Below are 11,821 nucleotides of genomic sequence, written 5' to 3' on the forward strand. Positions count from 1 at the left end.
GATGTGATTTGATGGAAAATGTGGGCTAATATGAGTATGTATATGGTTCAGCTAGGCTTGGGTAACAAATAAATTGAATACATTTCAATTTACGAGCCTAAGGACTAATTTGTAAAAATGTAAAAAGTTAGGGGAAAAATGGTAATTTTTTATAGTGTGATTTTTGGACTGAATGGAGTAATGTGGTTAATAAATGAGTTAAATTTTCTATTATAGATCAAGAGAAACGAGGTTCGGACCTAGATCGTGGGGAAAACAATCTTTGACGATTAGGTCCATTTCAACTATTTTTGTACCGAGGTAAGTTTGTATGTAAAGAATGAATTATTATTTATGCTTTAATTGCTTTAATATTGTATGAATTATAATTGAATACTTGGATGTAATCGAAAAAATTTGACAAGAGAGAAATCCCGGTTGAACCTTAGGAATAGATAGGATACAAGTGTCAGGACATTAGGGTTATTTGAGATTATTGGTAAGACCATATCTGGGATATGAAATCGATATGAGACTTCGTGTAAGACCATAGCTGGGCTATTGGCATTGATGTGAGTTCCAATGTAAGACCATATCTGGGATATGGCATTGGTATGGTGTTGTGAGTGTGAGATTTCTCGAGTATCCTTTAGTATTCCAAATGGTTCAATAGGAATCGTAACGGGAATGTTAATGTTGTGAAAGGCCATGGTATGTTGCAAGATGGTACAGGTATGTACGTAAAACTTATGCTTAATGAGCTCGATAAGTGATGAATCCCTCGGTAAGGTTATGATTGTTCAAGTTATGATACTAAGGTTATAATAATATCCATGCCAAGTTGGATTATGAGATTTATAATGACATATATGTTAATTCACTTCATGTTAATTGCATGATAAATGTGTGTTAATGATATTTATTATTTGCATAGGAACTTACAAGCTTTAAAGCTTACTTCTTTTTCTTTTTCCTTGTTTTATAGTGTCACTAAGCCAACTCGGGGATTGAAGACTGTCTTTGATCCATTCACACTATCAACTTAACATTTTGGGTACCAATGATTTTAATGTTTTAAGTTTGGCATGTATAGGGACTTGGTCTTTTGTTATGTTTCATAATTGATTTGGCTAAATGTGTGGGCTTATATTGGTTGATAATTCATTTTGTAAAATGGCCATTGAAATTGGCTAATATTGGTTTAAGTACATGCATACGATGAGGCCTTTCATGGATGTAGAAATTTGTATGGTTTAAGTTGAATAGCATGTGGTGGTTGTATGTGATAGATGATAGTATGTGAATGATGTGTGTATGCCTTGTTTGTGGCTGATTGGGTTGAATGTATATGCTTGAATTGGTATTATATGTTTTTGTGTAGGTTGTGCATGGAAGGGTGACAAAAAGGCTTGGTAAATAGCCTTATTTTTGTCCACATGGGTAGACACACGGGCGTGTGTCTAGGTCGTGTGTGGCACATGGCTTGCCTCATGGGTGTGTGATCTGACCGTGTGTCCCCTGCACCTTAATACTTGCAAAATAGAATGTTCAGTGTCGAGCACATGGGCAGAGAAACGGGTATGTGTCTCAGCAGTGTGGATGACACGGCCTCAGGCACGGGCGTGTGCCATAGACGTGTGAAGTCTGCACCTATTTTGTAAAAAATCATAAATTTTAAATCGACCACACGACCTAGGACATGGGCATGTGACTTGGCTGTGTGTCTTCAATTTGTTCTTGGGTGACAAACAGAGAGTTACACGGTTAGGGACATGGGCGTGTGTGACTACACGGCCTGCCCACACGGGCGTGTGACCCCTGTTTGATGAAAATTTTTCTAAGTGTTGTGAATTTTTTCTAAAGTTCTCGGTTTAGTCTCGAACCACTGCCAAAGCATGTTTTTAGCCTCGTAGGCTCGTTATAGGGATGATTTGAATGTATGTGAAAAGTTTTAAATTTGAACGGAAATTTATGTCTCAATTTTGTATGTTTACTTACGTTGAAGTCTGGTAATGCCTCGTACCCTGTTTCGGCGTCGAATACGGGTGAGGGGTGTTACACTAATCCTACTTGATTACTCTTGATTAGTAGCCCTCATCTTCCTGAAATCTTAATTTTTCTCTTTTCCTCTTTCTGTTTCGATTGCAGAAGAACAAATTGCTTGAATAAATCATCACCGAGTAATTTCTATAGGGGATTCATGGTTTTATCTATCTGCTCAATAGGTACTCCTACCCTTTTACATAATTTCATAATTAGATGAAGGAAAAATATTCCCTTTCCTAAATTCCTCTTACAATCAATCATGTTCTTATATATCCATGTTCCAATACATATTTTTTTCTTTTGGAGGATCCCATATGTTATGATAGCTTTAATTGGACTAATATCGGACATCTGTGTTATAGGCCATATTCTCGAACATACGAATTTCATCCACATCTTGGCTTTTGGTGCCATTAGCTCTTAATTCAACGTTTCAAGTATTGTTTCTCCCGTTCGATATGCCTACATCTCTTTCCCTTCTGTTAGGAATCTCAATATTTCCTCTGTATCAATGTTTCTGAATTCCTTCCAATATGTTTTATAGAGATAATCGCGATAATAATATGGTGTGATACGTGATATTCATGACAGGTTTTAAAGATTTATGAAAGGATCGTTCTTGAGACTAACTTATTATCATGATTAAGGCAAGTGTACCTATCGAATAGTAGTATAGTTTAGCAAGACTGGATTGTTGAACCCAAAGGAACTATGAGTACTAGTATTTACTTCTTTTTTATTATCTAGCCTAAAAGTTAAGAGGTTTGGTTATCTAAACTAATTACTAACCAAGAATGCACAGGAAGAAAATTTGGGAGAATACTTTTGGGAAAATTCGATTGATTCAGACCATACCTAAGGAAAAATCCACCTAGACTTCACTTGTTATTTGACTTTGAATCAGACGACTTATTCATTTGACTTGATCCATAGAAATCCCTAAGTTATATTTTTATCTCTCTCGAGACTAATAACGTCTAATCCTAGGTTGAATAATTGAAATCTCTTTCTAATTAACACCTTAGAATTGCATTAACTTGATCTATGGTTTCCCTTATTAGGTTTCACCCTAATCCGGCAAAATCTTATCACCCTATCTCTAGGCGTGCAATCAACTCCACTTAATTATGAAAAATATACTCTTAGACAGGGTCTATTCCTCCTCTGAATAAGAGCTTAACTTGAATCAATATCCTAGAATATCAAAACAAGAATTAAGAACACATAATTAAGAACAAGTCAAATATTTATCATGCAATTCAGATAATAATAACAAGATCCGTCTTAGGTTTCATTCCCCTTAAGTATTTAGGGGGTTTAGTTCATACTTATGAAAGAAAACATCTCAAAAGCATAAAGATGACAAAAACATAACAAAACCCAAAACTCCTCAAGGAACTTGAAGGGAGATCTTCAGTCTTGATGATGAATCCGGCTTCTGAGATGGATCAATCGGCTTTCCTTGAGTAATCACTTGCTTCCTACTCTGTGTCCCATTTCTAAATGCCTCCTCAGGTGTTTAAATAGGCTTTCGAATGCCTAAGGGCCCCCAAAATTGGCCTTTTTTGAATAGGGTTATACTTGGGCTCGACAGGGACATGCCCGTGGGCGATTACTCCAGCTCGTGGCCAAGGTTGTTGAACAGGGATGGACGTGTAGTATACCCGTGTAAATCGTGCTCCAATCCTGCCAAGGGACACGGTTGTGTGACATGCCCGTGTGAGAAAGTCCAGGCTGTGTTGATCTCCCAAATGGGTCCATTTTCTCCATTTTCGGCCTATTTCTTGTTCTTTTTACTCTCCTATGCTCACCTAAGTATAAAACATGAAATTAAAGGATTAGGAGCATCGAATTCACCAATCCTAACGAGAAATCATCCATAAATGTGCTAAGCATGGGATAAAAGTATGTATAAGTTACGGTTTATCATGGTGTATCATAAATTTGATAAATGCTAGAAAAATAACTAGTCATCAATTGAATACAATTGAACTTCTTCTCAGAATGTGGAATTAACATTCAAGCTTAAAAACGACGCATTACAACTAGTATGTATTAAAGTACATTCATTTTTTTTAAGAACAAGTCAAATACATAGAAGAGCAAAACATAGCTAAGTAATTAGTTCAAATCAAATCTCGAAAAAAATAAGGATCAAATTAGGGGATTTCAACAATGATGGGTTATGGATTAGTATTAAGGGCGAATCAACTAATGGCTTGTTAGGCTCAAAGGGGTTCACTAAGGGTTAATTATGAAGGTAGGCTTTGTGGAGTGAGTGGGTTAAACCTAAGTGCCTTTATCATCTTGACATGTCAAATAAAATGGTGTGGTCTTGACATGCATAATCAAGCAAGTTCTAGAATAACAAATCAAAACTGATGCACTCATAATGAAAGTGAACATAAAAGGAATAAAATATGCTCTAAAGGCTCAAGATCTCACAAAAATTATGGCTTTTTGATGTTCAAACTTGTGAATTTCAACTCAAGATAATACCTAAACTTAGGGAAACAACCTAAAAGTTTTTAATTCTTCAAAAACCAACTTATTATGCTTGATTCCCTAATGTCCTAATGTTTAAACAATCAATGCATAAATACCTATGTTTTAATTCAAGACATATGAATAAAAATTATAAATTAATCAAAATTCATTCTAATAGTGATATGAGTGATTCACATGAGAATAAGACAAAATTCAGGAATTTCTAATGATGATATGAAAGACCCCCCCCACACTTAAGATGTACATTGCCCTCAATGTATAAAGAGAGATATATTGACAAAGATAGATATATATTCATAAGATAGGGAGAGAAGTGAAACTTCCTGAATGATGAATGAACTCCTTGAATTGTAATCATGGAGAATAAGCGGCCAAAGTAATGATGAGGGTGGAGGAGGATACTCCGGTGGTGGTAGAGGTTGGGTTCCACAAATGCTATGCTGGTAGAGTTTTTTAGTTCCCGTTTGATGATGAGCTTTAGAGCTCTTTATGACTGTGATAAAATCAGGAACTCTTTAGGAAATATAATGAAGCATGTTTACTCATAATAGCCGAAAATAAAAGTTGTACAAACTCAAGATAAAATAGTATTAATAGGAAATAAAAAGTAATTTCAAAATATAAAGATAAAGCTAAAATAGATAATAGGTGTTTATAGAGAAATTGGGGCACACGGTCGTGGGGCACTCCAGTGTGCCTTCGTTTCAGCCCGTGCGTTTCGTGGGTTTCAAAATTGGGCGCATTGGTGTACACGACCATGTTGCACGGTTGTGTCAATCTTCGATCGCTTCTCCCACGCCCGTGTATGCAGGCACACACCTGTGTTATTGTGACAGTGTCAACCACGGGGCTGGGCACGGGCGTGTCGCACGCCCGTTGCCCACAGCCATGTTGCACGGCCATGTTGGAAAAAATTCTTTTGCCCTGTTTTCACACGGCCTCAGGGCACGGCCGTGTTTCATCCCGTGGTATGTGCACGGCCTACAGCACGCCTGTGTGCCTGGCCGTGTGGTTTTGAAAATCCTGTGTTCAGTGACGCAGTTAGTGAATTTAATGTTAAAGACTAAAATTTGAAGAAGTTAGCACCCTTGTGCTCAGGATGCCTCCCGATAAGCACTTGTTTATAGTCTAAGCTCGACTCTACATTGTGGGTGTATTTAGGTAACTTCATGGAGTCGTAGCTACTCTTTATCGTCTTTGAAATTCTCACCGTTATACATTTTTGAGATGATGTCCATTTACCTTAAACGTGCTTTGTGATGGATGACTTACCTCTACTATACCATATGGAAATACAGTTTGAACTACGGACGGACCTGACCATCGTAATTTAAGCTTTCCAAGAAACAATTTGAGCCTCGAGTTATATAACAGGACAAGGTCTCCAACTCCAAATTGCCTTCGTTGCTTTAAAGGAGCGTGGTGGCGCGTTTCGTCGCTTCCTTATATAAGCGCGAATTTTCATATGGATTGGCTCGCCATTCATCTAACTTGTTCAACTGCATCATCCTGTTTTCACCTGCAAGTTTGGGGTCAAGGTTTAGAAATTTTATAGCCCAGAATGCCTTGTGTTCCAACTCAAATGGTAGGTGACAACTTTTCCCATAAACAAGTCTGTAAGGTGATGTTCCTATGGGAGTCTTAAAAGTAGTTCTATAAGCCCATAGAGCATCATCTACTTTCATCGCCCAATCTTTCTTGTTTAATTCTACTGTCTTTTCTAGGATACATTTAAGCTCTCGGTTCCCTACTTCGACTTGGCTACTAGTTTGAGGGTGATAAGGGGTAGCTGTTCTGTGATGAACTCTGTACTTCTTGAGGGTCTTGTCAAATTGGGCGTTACAGAAATGAGTACCCCTATCACTAATAATTACTCTAGGTGTACCAAATCGAGAGAAAAGTTTCTTAAGGAATCGTACCACTACTCTATCATCATTAGTAGGTAAAGCTTGGGCTTCTACCCATTTGGACATATAATCAACGGCTACTAAGATGTATTTATTCCCGAATGAATAAGGGAATGGACCCATGAAGTCGATACCCCGAACCTTAAATATCTTACATGAGAGCATATATGTCTGAGGCATTTCATCACGTTTGGATATATTACCTGTCCTTTGACATTTTTCGCAAGAAGTAACATACCTGTTGGCGTCTTTGAATAGAGTGGGCCAATAAAAACTTGATTCGAGGACTTTATATGCGGTCTTATTTCCACCGTAATGTCCTCCAGCCAGTCCTGAGTGGCAATGTTCTAGGATTTTCAATGCTTTTTTCCTTGTTACGCATCTTCTAATGATTTGATCTGCACATTTATAGAAAAGAAAAGGGTCTTCCCAGAAGTAGTTTTTCACATCAGTGAAGAATCGCTTCTTTTGCTAATGTGTCAACCCTTTTGGGATAATGTTAGCGGCTAAAAAATTTTCAATATCTGCAAACCAAGGTACCTCAGAATCAGATATAGCAAAAAATTGTTCTTCAGGGAATGAAACATTTATTTCAATGTCATTTGGTTATTTGGTACTTGAGTTTTCAAGCCTGGAGAGATGGTTAGCCGCTAGATTTTGAACTCCTTTCTTATCCTTAATCTCCAAGTCAAATTCCAGCAATAATAAGATCTATCAAATGAGTCAAGGTTTTGCATCAGTTTTAGTCAAAAGGTGGCGAAGAGCGGGATGGTCAGTATAAACAACAACTTTAGACAATATTAAATATGGCCTAAATTTATCGAATGCAAAAACCACAGCTAGCAACTCTTTCTCTGTGGTGGTGTAGTTTTCTTGTGCGGCTGTCAAAGTCTTGCTAGCATAATAGATGGGTTGAAAATGTTTATCTCTTTCCTGTCCCAAAACTGCACCTACTGTAAAATCACTCGCATTGCACATTAGTTCAAAAGGTGAATTCCAATCAGGTGCAATTATAATTGGAGCTTTAGTCAGTTTATCCTTTAAAGTATTAAATGCTTCTAAACACTCCTGATTGAAATTAAAAGGCACATCTTTTTCTAGTAATTTAGTCAAAGGCTTAGCTATTTTAGAAAAATCTTTAATAAATCTTCTACAAAACCCAACATGTCCTAAAAAGCTCCTAATAGCCTTAACTGAAGTAGAGGGTAGTTTTTCAATGGTTTCAATTTTAGATTTATCAACCTCAATCCCTCTACTAGAAATTTTATATCCTAACACAATACCTTCTTGAACCATAAAGTGACATTTTTCCCAGTTAAGCACAAGGTTTATTTCCTTACATCTTATTAACACTCGTTTTAAATTTTTTAGGAAAAGATGGAAAGAGTTACCAAAAACCAAAAAATCATCCATAAATACCTCCATGACGTCTTCTACGAGTTCGTCAAAAATGGCCATCATACAACGCTGAAAAGTAGCACGAACATTACATAATCCAAAAGGCATTCTACGATAAGCAAACGTACCGTATGGACATGTAAATGTCGTCTTCTCTTGATCTTCAGAAGCTATTGGGATTTGGAAATAGCCAGAGAGTCCGTCTAAAAAGCAGTAGTACATGTGTCCTAACAATCTTTCCAACATTTGGTCAATGAATGGAAGGGGAAAGTGGTCTTTTCTCGTGGCATCATTTAGCTTCCTATAATAAATGCATACTCTCCAACCAGTGACTGTCCTTGTTGGGATTAATTCATTCTTCTCATTGGCTACAACAGTCATGCCTCCTTTCTTAGGAACAACCTGCACTGGACTCACCCAAGAACTGTCAGAAATAGGATAAATAATTCCAGCATCTAGGACTTTAATTACCTCAGCTTTAACAACTTCCTTCATGTTGGGGTTCAGTCGTCTTTGGGCTTACACGCATGGTTTATATTCATCTTCCATTAAAATTTTGTGGGTGTAAAAAGAAGGGTTGATCCCTTTAATGTCAGAAATTTTCCAAGCTATGGCCCTTTTATGCTCTCTCAAAACTTAGAGTAATTCCTCTTTCTCTTTGGGTTGCAAGTTGGATGCAATAATTACCGGTAATGTGAAATTATTTCCAAGGAATGCATATTCCAAATGATTCGGCAATTGTTTAAGTTCCAGTTTGGGAGGTTCGTCAATAGAGGGTTTTTGCTTAAGTTCATCTTTTACCTTAATTCCCTCATATTCTACTAGTTTTGAGGAGATTTCATTGGAGTTTAGTTCAATTCTTATTTCATAATCATCATCCATCCCCTCTCCTTGGGCGAGACACAGTTCCATCGTGTCCTTGTGTGCGATTTCCTGAAAGAATCTTGAGTGGCATGATCAATAAAGTCGATAAAATAACATGAGTCATCCTGTTCTCTAGAAAATCTCATGACATCATAAATTTTAAAAATAATCTCTTCGTCACCTACTCTAAGTGCCAATCTACCATCACCCATATCAATTACAACTCTAGCAGTGGCTAAAAATGGCTGACCTAAAATTAAAAGCACCTCAACATCTTCATCCATGTCAAGCACAACAAAATCAACAGGGAATATAAATTTATCTACCTTTACAAGTACGTCCTCTATAATTCCCCTAGGATATTTAACAGATCTATCAGCTAATTGAATACTCATCCTAGTGGGTTTAGGTTCCCCAAGACCAAGTCGTTTAAACATTTTATATGGCATCAAATTAATGCTGGTGCCTAAATCAGCTAGTGCTTTATCAACATTCAAACTACCAATTAAAAAGGGAATAGTAAACTCCCTGGGTCTTTCAGTTTGGTTGGCAGTTTGTTTTGGAGTATGGCTGAACAACTCTTCATTAAGCTCCACTGTAGATAAGTTTTCAAACTTTTTTTTGTTTGTTAGAAGCTCCTTTAAGAATTTTGCATATGTAGGCATTTGCGATATAGCTTCAACAAAAGGTAAGTTAATATGTAGTTGTTTAAAAAGTTCAAGAAATTTACCAATTTGTGCATCCATGCGATCTTTCTTCAACTTTGCTGGGTATGGGATTGGTGGTTTATATTCTTTTGGCATTAAGTTGTAATTGTTTTCGGGTTCAACCTCTTTTCTGTTAGCTTCTTATGGTGGCTTCTTTTCAGATTCAACTAACACTTTCCCACTCCTTAGTGTAACCACTTTCACGCACTCTTTTGGGTTGGGTTCAGTGTTACTAAGTAGACTTCCTGGTGGTCTTTCAGATATCAATTTAGCGAGCTGACCTATCTGAGTTTCAAGCCCTTGGATCGACGCTTGTTGATTTTTAAGTGCTGTCTCGGTATTCTGAAAACAAGTTTCTGACACTAAAATGAATTTTGTTAGCATCTCTTCAAGGTTCAGCTTTTTCTCTTGTTGGTAGGGTGGTTGTTAGAAGCCTGGAGGTGGTGGTCTCTAATTCCCATGGCCTCCCCATGAAAAATTTGGGTGGTTCTTCCAACCTGCATTGTAAGTATTGCTATAAGGATTATTTTGAGATCAAGGATTATTACCCATATAATTTAACTGCTCATTCTCCATGTTGTAGCCATAAGGTGGGTATTCTGAACTGCTTGATCCACTTCCACTTGCTTCGCACTGCATTCTGGGTGAATCTGTGAAGAACTAAAGAAACCATTAATTTTCTTATTCAAGAGTTTTACCTAATTAGAGAGCATGGTGACTGAATCGACGTTATAAATGCCGGCTGTTTTCATTGGCTTTGTCCTCATGACTTGCCACTGATAGTTATTCAGTGACATCTCCTCTATAAATTCATAGGCATCTTCAGGTGTCTTATTATTGATGGTTCTGCTAGCAGCTACGTCAACTATCTACCGAGTCGAAAGATTCAGGCCATTATGGAAGGTTTAAACCTGTAACCAGAGTAGTAACCCATGGTGAGGGCATCTTCTGAAGAGGTCATTGTATCTCTCCCATGCATCGTAGAGTGTTTCTAAATCCATTTGTACAAAAGATGAGATATCATTACGTAATTTAGCCATTTTAGCCGACAGAAAATATTTTAATAAAAAATTTTCAGTCATTTGTTCCCAAGTAGTGATTGACCCCCGTGGCAACGAATTCAACCAGTGCTTAGCTTTGTTTCTCAATGAAAAAGGGAATAACTGAAGGTGAATGGCATCATAAAAAACGCCATTTATTTTAAAAGTGTCGCAAAATTCTAAGAAATTTTCCAAGTGAGCGTTGGGATCTTCGTCCTGCAAACCATCAAACTGAACAAATTGTTGTATCATTTTAATTGTGTTAGGTTTCAGTTCAAAAGTATTTGCAGCTACAACAAGTCTAACTATGCTCGATTATGTTCCTGTTAAAGAAGGTTTAGCATAATCATACATAGTGCGCGGAGCAGAATTCTGATTAACAGCAATCGTAGGAGGTAGCGGATTTTCTTGGTTTTCAGTCATCTCCTCGGTTGTGGTTGAAGTATGATCCTCTTGCTCTTCCTCTGTGTATCGTAAGCTTCGCCTTATTTCTCTTTGGTTTCTATGAATTGTGCGATCGAGCTCACTATCAAACAGTAATGGTCCTAACGGGTTTCTTCTGGTCATAAACTAGAAAAACCTGTCAAAAGGAAATAAATGAAGAATTAGAAAAGAAAATAAAAGTTTAAATTGCAATAAAATTTAAATGGCTAAAGTAATAAAAGTCGAGTGTTCCTAATATCCTAGTTCCCCAGCAATGGCGCCAAAAACTCGATACGTGATATTCATGACAGTTTTTAAAGATTTATGAAAGGATCGTTCTTGAGACTAACTTATTATCACAATTAAGGCAAGTGTACCTATCGAACAGTAGTATAGTTCAGCAAGAATGGATTGTCGAACCCAAAGGGACTACGAGTACTAGTATTTACTTCCTTTTTATTATCTAGCCTAAAAATTAAGAGGTTTGGTTATCTAAACTAATTACTAACTAAGAATGCACAGACAGAAAATTTGGGAGAATACTTTTGGGAAAATTCGATTGATTAAGACAATACCTAAGGAAAAATCCACCTAGACTTCACTTATTATTTGACTCTGAATCAGACGATTTATTCATTTGACTTGATCCATAGAAATCCCTAAGTTATATCTTTATCTCTATCAAGACTAATAACGTTTAATCCTAGGTTGAATAATTGAAATCTCTTTCTAATTAACACCCTAGAAATGCATTAACTCGATCTATGGATTCCCTTATTAGGTTTCACCCTAATCCGGCAAAATTTTATCACCCTATCTCTAGGCGTGCAATCAACTCCGCTTAATTATGACAAATTTACTCTTAGACAGGGTCTATTCCTCTTCTGAATAAGATCTTAACTTGAATCAATATCCTGGAATATCAAAACAAGAATTAAGAACACATAAT

General features: G+C 36.9%; 1 non-coding gene across 1 annotated transcript; it reads left to right on the forward strand.

Annotated features, from left to right (window-relative positions):
- Positions 1-10,336: 10,336 nt before the first annotated feature.
- LOC121208157 (small nucleolar RNA R71) lies at positions 10,337-10,443 on the forward strand. The gene has a single exon (XR_005903116.1). It is a non-coding gene; the product is annotated as a small nucleolar RNA R71 (small nucleolar RNA).
- The last annotated feature ends 1,378 nt before the right edge of the window (positions 10,444-11,821 follow it).

The sequence above is a fragment of the Gossypium hirsutum genome, chromosome A01, assembly GCF_007990345.1.
Source record: "Gossypium hirsutum isolate 1008001.06 chromosome A01, Gossypium_hirsutum_v2.1, whole genome shotgun sequence".
Taxonomy (NCBI): domain Eukaryota; kingdom Viridiplantae; phylum Streptophyta; class Magnoliopsida; order Malvales; family Malvaceae; genus Gossypium; species Gossypium hirsutum.